This window comes from Sciurus carolinensis, chromosome 13, assembly GCF_902686445.1.
Source record: "Sciurus carolinensis chromosome 13, mSciCar1.2, whole genome shotgun sequence".
Taxonomy (NCBI): Eukaryota; Metazoa; Chordata; class Mammalia; order Rodentia; family Sciuridae; genus Sciurus; species Sciurus carolinensis.
In genome coordinates, this window is record NC_062225.1 from 20,241,949 (window position 1) to 20,253,175 (window position 11,227).

Consider the following 11,227-nt stretch of genomic DNA (forward strand, 5'->3'; position numbering starts at 1 on the left):
GAGGAAATGGCATCTCCTTTATGATAGGCAAGTAAAAGTACAGCTCAGATAAGTTCAGAAGATGGTCCCTGGGTATGTGAAAGGGGATTGCCAAGCCTTTATGAACTGGAACTGAGGGAGGGGCAGGAGTGATCATCAACTAGGTGATAATCAATCCCTTTTCCTCAACATTTTCCAAGGTAAGGGACAATCTTATCTCTGACACCTGGTGTGAAAACAAAGTTGGTCAAACACTTATCCAGTTCCCACCTTATGTTGCCCTAGGAAATAATTTGATGCTTGTTTGTGCAAAGAACTCTTATCTTCCTGTTTGCTCTTGGGATTGTTCCCCACTGCAGCTGAACTCCTGGAAGCAGGGCAGGTGAAAACCTGAGATGCACCTGCATACTGGAGGTCACCCCAGAGAATTCCTGCTCTCATTGTACTCCCAGATCTTTGTCCTCCTCACCCCCAGGTCTGCCCTGGAATGCAGGGTTATTTGGTCCCTCCAGGTCAACACCATCTCCCTGAAGGACACTAAACCATGCTCAGCTGTATTCCACACGCATTCCAAGCATTTACTCTTTTCTTCTTTAGAGGCGAGTAGGCTGTTGTGTCACAGGTTACCTGTCAATGGTTTGTTTCCAGGGAGGTCTGAACCCATGACCTCAAGGACAAAGGTGTGAATATGGCAGAGGCCCCTCTACTCATTCCACAGTTTGGATTAGTCCATCCAGGACCCAGGTCCTCATGAAATCACTCATCCACTTACACTCTAAGAAATTCAGTGGCAACTTACCAAGTTACTTCAGGACACCAGCCTGCTGCCAAATTCTCCAGAGTCTCTCAAACTATCACCACCAGTGACTCCTCATTGCCATACAAGAAATTTCCTATGTATGCCTTTTAATCTTATTTTATTGGGAGGTGGTAGCTTCAAGGGAGTAGCTCCAAAGTTGTTGCTGTTGTTGTTGTTTCAAGTCATCTTCAATCTGTTTTTTTTTTTTTTTCTTTTTGGTGAATAATCAGAAAGTCATGCAGTACCCTAAGCAAACTTGCCACATTAGACCTACGTGCAGTAGATCTAACTCAGTGGTTTCAACCAGGGGAAAATTTGACCCTCAGTGGCATTTTGCAGTGTCTGGAGACATTGTTGGTTGTCACAAATGGGATAGGGAATGTTCTGGGCATCAAGTGGGTAGAAATTTGTGATACTGCTAAATATTGTACAATGCACAAGACGGCCCCAGTGGAAAATTCAACAGCTCCAAAGGTTACTAGAGCTAAGTTGAAGAAACCTTGACAAATGACTACCCAATGGAAATAAGCAGAGTGCTAAGACTTAGTTCCTAAATACTAGGCAGGACCTCAGGTTATTACATTTTTATCCTAAGAGCACCCTAGAACAGCACTGCTTCTTCACACCCACATGAAAAGATTGGAAATTTAAATCCACAGTGTCATCTTTGGATGTTGAGCATCTAAGGTGAAGTCTCCCACCCCACCCAGAGGATCCCCTGTGACAATGAAGGAATGTAAGTTGTTCATATGGGAGATGATCTCAGAAACCTCAGGTAAGGAGTGATAGTGAGGAGAAGGAAGTCATTAGAGGATGTCCCATTAAGCGAGCTATCACTATAGGCAACTGGAGCTTAATCCCAACCACGGAAGCCAGGAGACTATCAGAACATTATCTTCAGTTATTCCAGCAAGAGGCAAAGAAGCCGAGGTGTCATTGGTTGACAGCTAATCCCAAGGGATGCTAATTCCCCAGCATTTCCTGTTGGCCTGCCACAGGTAGAGCAGGCACTCAAGCAAAACCCTCAGGCAAAGAGTCTCAGGTGCTGTGGGGTCAAAGACAGGCTGGTGTGCACAGAGCTGGTAAGTGGCTATGGGTCAGGCACCTCACCATCGGCTACAATGGAATTTTTGTGTGCATTCATTCTCTAAGTCATATTTCCTATATTTAAGATTTACGATGAGCAGTTATTATATTAGCAGCAATAATAAAACATTTGCATACCAAAATACCAGAAGGAAACACAAAAATCAAAGTAAAAAATGGGATTAAATATAGCTCTTGATACAATTAAACTATCCAATTCAAAATCAAGAACTAGGTATTTCAGAATCAGATTTTACCCAACAAGAGACAGATGTCACCTACCTCATGGTCAAGCAGCATGGTCACTGTAGGCCTCTCATCTCATCTACCACAGAGCTCTGAGTTGAAGGTCTTCTCAGTCGCGTTGCTAATAATTGCTACATGCACCATCCTGGATGTAACAGGACGAAGAAGCAGACAGAGATCCCTCTGGCCTGGCTTTGGATCACTTGTCTATAAATTTGAAAAATTGAAGACTTATAAAAAGTATTACCTAAGTTTCAATTTTTTAAAAATGTATAAGCAAAGTAACTCAAGCCAAGATAAGATTGGCACAGGGAAATTAACTGGTTTCAGTGAACGTTAGTGCATCAGAGCTACCCAGTCTATTTAGTGAGGCCTCACTCCCCAAAGCCTGGTGTTTGTGGATGCACATATAACATTACCAGGAAGTGTAGGCATATCAGCCATCAGATACTTCACTTTCTACCTCCTTTTATCACCTTATGTTATAGTTTAGATGTATGAAGTCCCCCTTTTTCAAAGCTCATGTGAGAGACAATGCAAGAAAGTTCAGAGGTGAAATGATAGGATTAAATAAAAGCCTTAACCTAATCAGCAAATTAAACTTCTTGAATGGATTAACGAGGTGGTACCTGCAGGCAGGTAGGATGTGGCTAGAAGAGGTGGGTCATTGGAGGTGTGCCTTTGGGACATATATTTTGGCCCTGGTCCCTAGTTAGCAGAGCTCTCTCTCTCTCTCTGCTTCCTGTCATGACCTGAGCAATTTTTCCTCCACCATGATGTTCTACCTCACCTGGGCCCAGAGGTATGGAGTTAGCCACCTATGGGCTGAGACCTCTGAAACTGTGAGCCAAATAAACTTTTCCTCCTTTGGTCACAGCAACACAAAGATGACTAAAATGCTTTACTTTTTTAATACTCCATTCATATAAAACAAACTTCTCAGTATAGATATACACTCACAACAGCCTCTAAGCAATTTGGGGGAGGCCCCAAAAGGGACCAATCTATCAACTGCAATCCCCACACCTCATCTATGTTCTTCTCCTTCTCTGAATATTTGTAATAAATTCCCAGTTGTTAATGTGATATCATTGAGATTAGTTAACTAACTTAGTTTCTGTTACCTACAGTCAAAATATCTCAGGGGCTAGGGATATAGCTCTGTTGCATGCACAAGGCCCTGGGTTCAATCCCCAGCACCACAAAAAAATCAATCAATAAATAACTCTCAAAGGCAGTGCCGCCCAGTGATGTTATCCTGACCACAAGAGATCATAGCAGCAGTTGGGTTGTTGGGTTCAGTGTCTTGTTACTGCCTGAAGGAGTCATTTGGTACCAATCATACAAAGAGATGGGTTCGAGTAGGCAGTCATAAAACAGTCCACTTGGCAGACCAACTTATTTAGCTATTTGGAATTAACCTATTAAGAATAGAGTTCTTGAGAATATTTGTTCCACAGGGATCACTGTTAGGGTCATCCCCCAAAAATGTTTTGTTTTCCATATAGTATTTGACATATGCCCTAAAGATTTTGGTAAAAAAATAATAATAATAATTTCGTCTTTGCTCAGAGCCTGATTCCAAAGAACTAATACAAGATTCTAAACTCTTCACAAACCTAAGGGTTACTTCTACAGCATCCACATCTAGACTCCCTGCTTCCCAACCTTGCACTCTGGGCTTCTTCCAGATGAGACTTTTTCACAATTCAATGATGACTCTGCCCCCACACATCCGATTATACAGTATATGGTTCCCACTTTTACCAAAAACAGATTATTAGGGAATTTAGTAACGAGTAGACTGTGCTTTAGTTCTGCCAAATGCTCCCTCAACATATCTAATAGTCTAAAATAATCTAATGAACATGCCAACTACCTCTTCTCCCAGTTGTTCAAGTTCTATCCCAGGGATTGTCATAGAATAATTTAACAGAAGGTGATGTTATCCTCACTGCTGCAGAAATGCCTTCCCTGATTTAAAACTTAATATATGCCCTCAGTCCTTCTAGGTGGACAATAGACAGTGCAGTTAAAGGATGGTAATGTAATGCTTACAAAATCACAGTTTAGGAAATTGACCACAATGTCTACACAGGATACTTGTACAAAGACCACAGGTGTAATTCCTTAGAAACATGAACTCTGCTGATTAACTTGTATGGTCCTGGGGACAGAAGATTAAAACCTCATAAGCCAAAGTGACTCCTTTTTGGCTTTTTTTTTTTTTTTTTTTTTTTTTTTTATGGAGGTGGAGCGAGACTTTTTTTTCCCTCTAATTTCCAGGAAATGTCAACCCAAACTCATGGTCATACTGTCTGGATCATGTAATTTATCTCTGATTCCTGGTGACATCAACTTTCCCTCTTCCATTTTGATCAATGATTCTCAGACTTTAATGTGAACAAGAATTCCCTGAAAGTACGATTTAAAAACAGATTCTTGGGCCTCAGATTCTGGTTCAGTGAACTTAGGGTACACACAAGCTTATTTGACAAGTTCCCAAAACACCCAAATAGCATTTTGAGGAATGCAGACTTAGTTGGTCTGTGTTATGTTTTGTTCCTATTTTTTGGTTTTTTTTTGTTGTTGTTGTTGTTTTTGGGTGCTGTGCTGGGGATCAAACCCAGGGCCTTGTGCTTACAAGGCAAGCACTCTACCAACTGAGCTATCTCCCCAGCCCCTGGTTTATTTTTAATAAAACAAGATATGATGTTCGGTGTTTTTAGAAATGGAAATAAAGGTGTGAATTCTAAGTAAATATGATATTTTCAGAAAAGTTGAACCACTTTCAATTCCAACAACTAACACAAGTGAATCGATTATAAATCTAGACTGAAAAATTCATTTTGGTCTAGGATTAATTTTAGCATCTTTTCTACTGAAAGAAAGCTCTATGTTATCCTAAACTTAATAAAGAGAATGTAATTGAGCAAAATACAGGTTGCATCCTTAAGTAAACTTAAAGAAAACATTCAGATTTCAAAAGTTTCATTGATGCGTATATATATATATATATATATATATATATGCATATATATATAGATATATTTGTCTATTTTTTACTTAGTTCCAATTTAAAAGATTAATCATGAACATTTGAGGAGGAGAAAGGGAGGAGATTTTTGTAATGACAGGTAATGATGATAATACCAAAATCCAAAACAATACCTAAAACCCACAACTGTCCTTTTGGATAATTTCATTCAGTATAAGATATGTGTCATTTTAACTAGAAACCCACATCCTTTTGAAATCTTAACTATTTAATAATTAATGTAAACCAAGTAAGGGTATTCTTCAGAAGCAAAATGCAAACAGGTTATTTCTGCAGTACCAACTTGAGAACTTAAAACACAAAGTATGTTATTGTCACATAAAGCACATGCCTCACAAGACAGAGCTCAGGCAGGGGAGAGTTCTTTGCCTGATTCAGCTTATTCCCATCCCCTGATATATATATATATATATAATCTCATCCAAGAATTCATAGATAAACATTTTATGTAAGAGTCCACTAAGCCAAAATTTAGAGAAGGCAAAATAACTTGTTGAGTGTGGTCAACTCACCTTCTAGACGAGAACACAGATGTTTTCTAGGGCTGACCTGGGGTGAAGTATGCAGAGCAAACAAGGAGTTCTGGGGTCCAGTTCCTCCTCCCGAGGTCCTGACAGACCAAACCTGACCCTGTCTGGACCTTTTGTCTCCTTCTTTGTGTCTCATGATTATGAAACCTTTGTCCAATGTCAACATGCCCTGAAACTGTAGTTCACTTATTTAAGGTATCGCACATGCAGGTGATCATGTCAATATTTCCTTGAGACTTTTTCCTCAAGCTGGCACAGTGAGTTGATGCTCCACAAAGGAAGCAAACTTAAATTTATAAAAACATAAAAACAAACATGTAAAATCGGACTGAAAAGCAAAATAAAAATGTCTATGGAGCAGAAAAGAACATAATGCAAATTGACATGCTGCACGGAAGCTACACACCTACCAAGCCTTTCTCAAAAGTTTGTGGAAACTTGAAAAGGCTCCCACTATCCAAAGATGGAACAGCTGGGACATCAAAAAGAAGAGTATTGTGCTCGCTTGGGCAGCACATATACTAAAATTGGAATGATAGAGAGATTAGCATGGCCCCTGCGCAAGGATGACATGCAAATTTGTGAAGCGTTCCATATTTTTACAGATGAATGGATAAAGAAAATGTGGTGTGTGTGTGTACACACACACACACAATGGAATATTACTCAGCTTTAAAGAAGAATGAAATTCCGGCATTTGCTGGTAAATGGATGGAGTTAGAGAATATCATGCTAAGTGAAATAAACCAAACCCAAAAAACCAAAGGCCAAATGTTTTCTCTATGTGGAAGCCAATTCACAATAAGAGAGTGGAATAGGGAAGAACAGAGTTACTCTATATTAGGTAGAGGGGAGTGAAGGGAGAGGAAGGGGGATGGGGAAGGAATGATAATAGAGTGAAACAGACATTATTACCTCATGTACATGTATGACTGCATGACCGAGGTAATCCTGCAATATGTATAATCAGAAAAAATAAGAGATTATACTCTATGATCTATCAAAATGTATAAATGCATTCTACTGTCATGTACAACTAATTAGAACAAATAAAATTTAAAAATTACAAAGAGTATCTACAAAAATTGACACATGGTAAAAGTGAAATACCTAGGGTTGATAATCATAATTTTTTTCAAAAAATTGGTTGCCTTTTGGGAATAGTAGAGAATAAACACATTATTCTGAAGCCTGGCAAATAAAGGAAAAGAGTCTAAGATTTATCAGGTTTTCTCTGAATAATTGACATCTCAGATAAGGGACATTTCTTCTTTAAGTGAAGAATTCCACCTAATAAATAAACAAGAATGAGGTCATTAGAATATCACAATTTTGCAACCCCTAAAGAAAAAAATGGATGGGGAAGTTACCTCCAATGACTGCAAAAGCCAGCACATCAATGGCTGATGGGAAAATGACCAACAAATGGTGTTACAAAAGCATAGAAAAGGATGTTAAGTGCCTTCTCCTGGATGCCACAGAAAGAATGCACCACCACCTATAAAAGCAGAAAGGAAACTGTCTAGGCCAGTTCTAAGCCTTCTCTCTGTTAATATTTTAGAAGTAATAGAAGATGTGGAATAACAGGTTAAACCACATCATGGAGGAAAACAGGAACTGCATATCAGTTTTCTTAATAAATAAGTTAAAAGAGAACAAGAGGAAAGATATGAAAATATGTATTTGATGATTCTGAGAAGTAGTGTCAGTTTCCTTAAATTGCTCACCATATTGTGTTTATGCCTAAGAACATATTCCTCCTGAAGTATTTGCAGATGAAATGACACCATGTCTCACTTGACTTCAAAGTAATTCATCATGGGAGGAAGGAGGAGACAATAGAGGAATTAAACTGACCAAATGCTGAGAATTCCAGATAAAAGGTCAGAGTTGATATGCCACTCTCTATATATTTATATAAATATTTATATTTATACATTTACTTGTTATATATAATATATTTTTAAATTTTTATTTGGTTGACAATTTTAGTACATTTGTATTGATATAAGGACTGGTTCTTTAGATGAAGTCTATATGTTAGTGCTTTTCACTTCTCCTATCTGTACTAAGGTTTGGTGTTTGCTTCTTTCCTGCCATTCAGATTCAATTGGAGGGGGGGATAAAAATTCTTTTCAGCATTATTCCAGCTCCTCTCACACTGGATAAGTTACGTACATTTTGAGGGATGAAATTAGATAGCAACATACATCCTTTAACTTATCAGAATTAGACCAATAGCTGCTTTTACCCTCTGATGGACAACAGAACTTAAAATACCTGTGCTCATCTATCTGTCCTTAACTTACATGCATTTGTCTATTTATTTTATATATTTTTATTTATTTGTTCGTTTACAACCCCACTAAGGCTAGGCTGGGCATGATGGTGCATACTCAGAAGGTTGAGATGGGAGGATTATTAGAACCCAGGAGTTTGACACCAGTATGGGCAATATAGGGACCCTATCTTAAAGCACATGTACACACATGTGGACACATACACACAAAAATAAATTAATTAATTAAATAAAACAAAAACCCATCAAATTCATAAGATATTATTCCCACCTTATTTAATATTCACTTAAATTTACCTTTTCCCTCCCTTTTGTCTTCATTCTTCTCTTTGACTCCAAACTTCCATTTAAGTATTCTTTAAACAGAATGAAATCTTCCATCTGGAATCATTTTCCTTCTATTGAAAGAGTACCCTTTAGGATTTCCATTTGTGTGCAGCTGCTATTTTAGGCAAATTCTCTAAGAAAAGTGCTTGCCTGAAAAGTCTTCGCCCTTATTCTTGAAGGATATCTTCACTGAGCTTAGAATTTAAGATTGGCTATTCTCTTTTTGTCAGCACTTTCAAATCTGATTCCATCGTCTTGCAGTTTCCATCATTTCTGTCAAATGTCAGTTAAATCATTGCTCCTTTAAAGGCAATCTTTTTTTAACTGGTTTTTGTTTTTAAACCCTGGTTTCTAGTAATACTACCATGATGTGCCTCAGCATGATTTTCTTTCTATTAACCTTGTTTTGGCTCTCTAGCCATTCTTTGTGGCTTGCTGAATTCCATCAGTTCTGAAAAATCCATATCTATAATGTATTCATATTTGGCTCCCACGCCTTATGAAACTGCAATTACACCTAAGGTAGAGTTCTTACTTGATCCTCACGTCTTTTACCCCTATTCTGATTTTCCATCCTTTCCTCTCTGCATATTTCACTCTGGATATTTCCTTTCACCCATTAGCCAATTCTCTCGCCACCTGTGTCAATCTGCTGTTAAGTCCAACTACTAGAGGTTTTCTATCTCAGCCGCTGAATTTCCTGCTACAGATTTTCTGTTGGGTGTTTCTTGTTTGTTTCTTTCTCCATCTGCAGCATTCTCAACCCTGTCCTCTAGCACCTTCACCAGAGTATATTTATTTTATATTCTATGTCTGATAACGCCAAATATCTGGAGCCCTGGCAAGTCAGTTTTGATCATATTGTTCCTGTCGGCTTTTATTCTATCTGGATTTTTTAATTGTTGTTGTTGTTACTATTATTTCCTCAGTGCTATATTTGCATAATTCTTTGTAGAAGAGATTTGAGGCCTTGGATGATGTTATTTGCCAGGGAGGATTTATAGTTTCTTCACCTGGCACCTGGGAATACTAACATTCTAGAATTATCTGCAAGTAACAGGTTCTCATTTACTTTTCTGTGCTCTTTATTGTCCTCACTCAAAGTGGGGAAAGTGGTACCAGAACTCTTGTATAGCTGTGCTGAACCCTGGGCATCTATCCCTGTTGCCCAGTTTGATGGAGCATTGAAACCATTTACATGACCCCTTGACTTCTCGGCTTCTATCTCCAGGAAAATGGATAAAAGCAGCCCCACAACTTGGAACACCTCTCTGAGCCTTGCCCCATCTCTAGAGCCTAGCTTTAGGATTCTTTGCTATCTTGTTAGCTTTCTTGGATATTTAAGCAACTTTTGTTGCTTTATTGGTTTGTTTTGGTCCAGTTGTTGTTTGTTGGTTGGTTTGTACAGGGGACTGAACCAGAAGCATTTTACCACTGAGCTATATCCCCAGCCCTTTTTCAATTTTATTTTTGAGACAGGATCTTGCTAAGTCACTTAGGCTAGCCTTGAACTTGAGACCCTCCTGCCTGATCTCCCAGTCCCTGGGAGGTATGCGCCACTGCGCCAGTTATTAGCCCAGCATTTCAAGTTGTTGTCAGCAGGAGGGTCAAAGTTACTTTTTCTACTATTATTAAGGGCAGAAGACTTTTTTTGTTTTTGATACTGAGGATTGAATCCAGCAACTCCTGCATGCTAGGCAAGCACTCTACCACTGAACCACATCTCTAGCCCTTTCTTAAAATTTTATTTTGAGACAGGATCTTTCTAAATTGCCAAATTTGGCCTCAAACTTACAATTCTCCTGTCCCAGCCTCCCAAGTAGCTGGATTACAGGTGTGTACCACCACACCTGCTACAGAAGACATTTAAATATAATTTCCTCCTTTCTTTTTAATCTTAAAACATGGGAATTAGACAAAAAAAAAAGTTCTAATTCTTCCTATTCCCAAGTGGTTCCTCAGTTACTCGATCTATAGAAATCAAATCTTCACTTGGCCAAATTAATCTCTTTTAGAAAGCAGTAATTTAAACAAGTGGTTATACTGGACTATTAATGTGACTTGGACTGTCTTCAAAATTTTAACAAAATTGTACACCACAGCCACAAACTTTATCATACCTGATATAATCATGCATACTGATGTACACCCAATGGGAAAATTTTACCTTGGAGTTGTTCATTGAGATTCTGGTTTTAGTAAAATGAGGATATTTCCAAGCTTGCTGCAAATGTTTAAAATTTTTCAAAATCATTACCCAAAGTATGAGGCCAAGTACTATCTAATTAAAATTTTCCATTCCTGTCCAATGATGAGTTTTTCCAATTTTACTGTATCCAAATTTTAATCATTTAAGGAAACCCAATTTAAATCAAAAATGTATTTTATGACCAAATCTTTGATCTTTAGAACCTTTTCAAATTAGCGTTAGAGAATGAGAAACTCCTTTTTATTGTTTCACATTCATTCACCATTTAGCAAACATTTGTTGAGCACCAATTATATGTCAAACATTTAAGTATAAGGCTAGTTTCCTTCTTAAAATATATCCAACTCTTGCTCATTTATTTTGCTGATTTATGTTCCATGTTAAACATTATTGTCTGTAACATAATCAGTGAAAAGAATATTTCCCAGTTCTCTGTGTAATGTGTCTTTCTAGGACAGCCTTGAAATTTAATCCAAAGTCTGTGTTATTGTCCTCATAAAAGGGGACAAATGCAATTGATACTAAATGACATCAACATTCTTTTCTACTCATCCAGCAAAAATTACCGCCTGTAGTTGGAATATTTCTAAAGCTGATCTATGACTACTTAAAACTTCTCATCTCCATGGCAAGGTTGATTTGATGAGTGGATAAGGATCTTAAAAGATAAGGTGTCTGGCTTGCCAGAATCATC

The 11,227-nt window shown here is 38.0% G+C and overlaps 1 non-coding gene across 1 annotated transcript; it reads left to right on the top strand.

The window, feature by feature from the left end:
- Window positions 1–6,195: 6,195 nt before the first annotated feature.
- Window positions 6,196–6,299, top strand: LOC124963781 (U6 spliceosomal RNA). Its single transcript, XR_007104817.1, has one exon. It is a non-coding gene; the product is annotated as a U6 spliceosomal RNA (small nuclear RNA).
- Window positions 6,300–11,227: the final 4,928 nt, after the last annotated feature.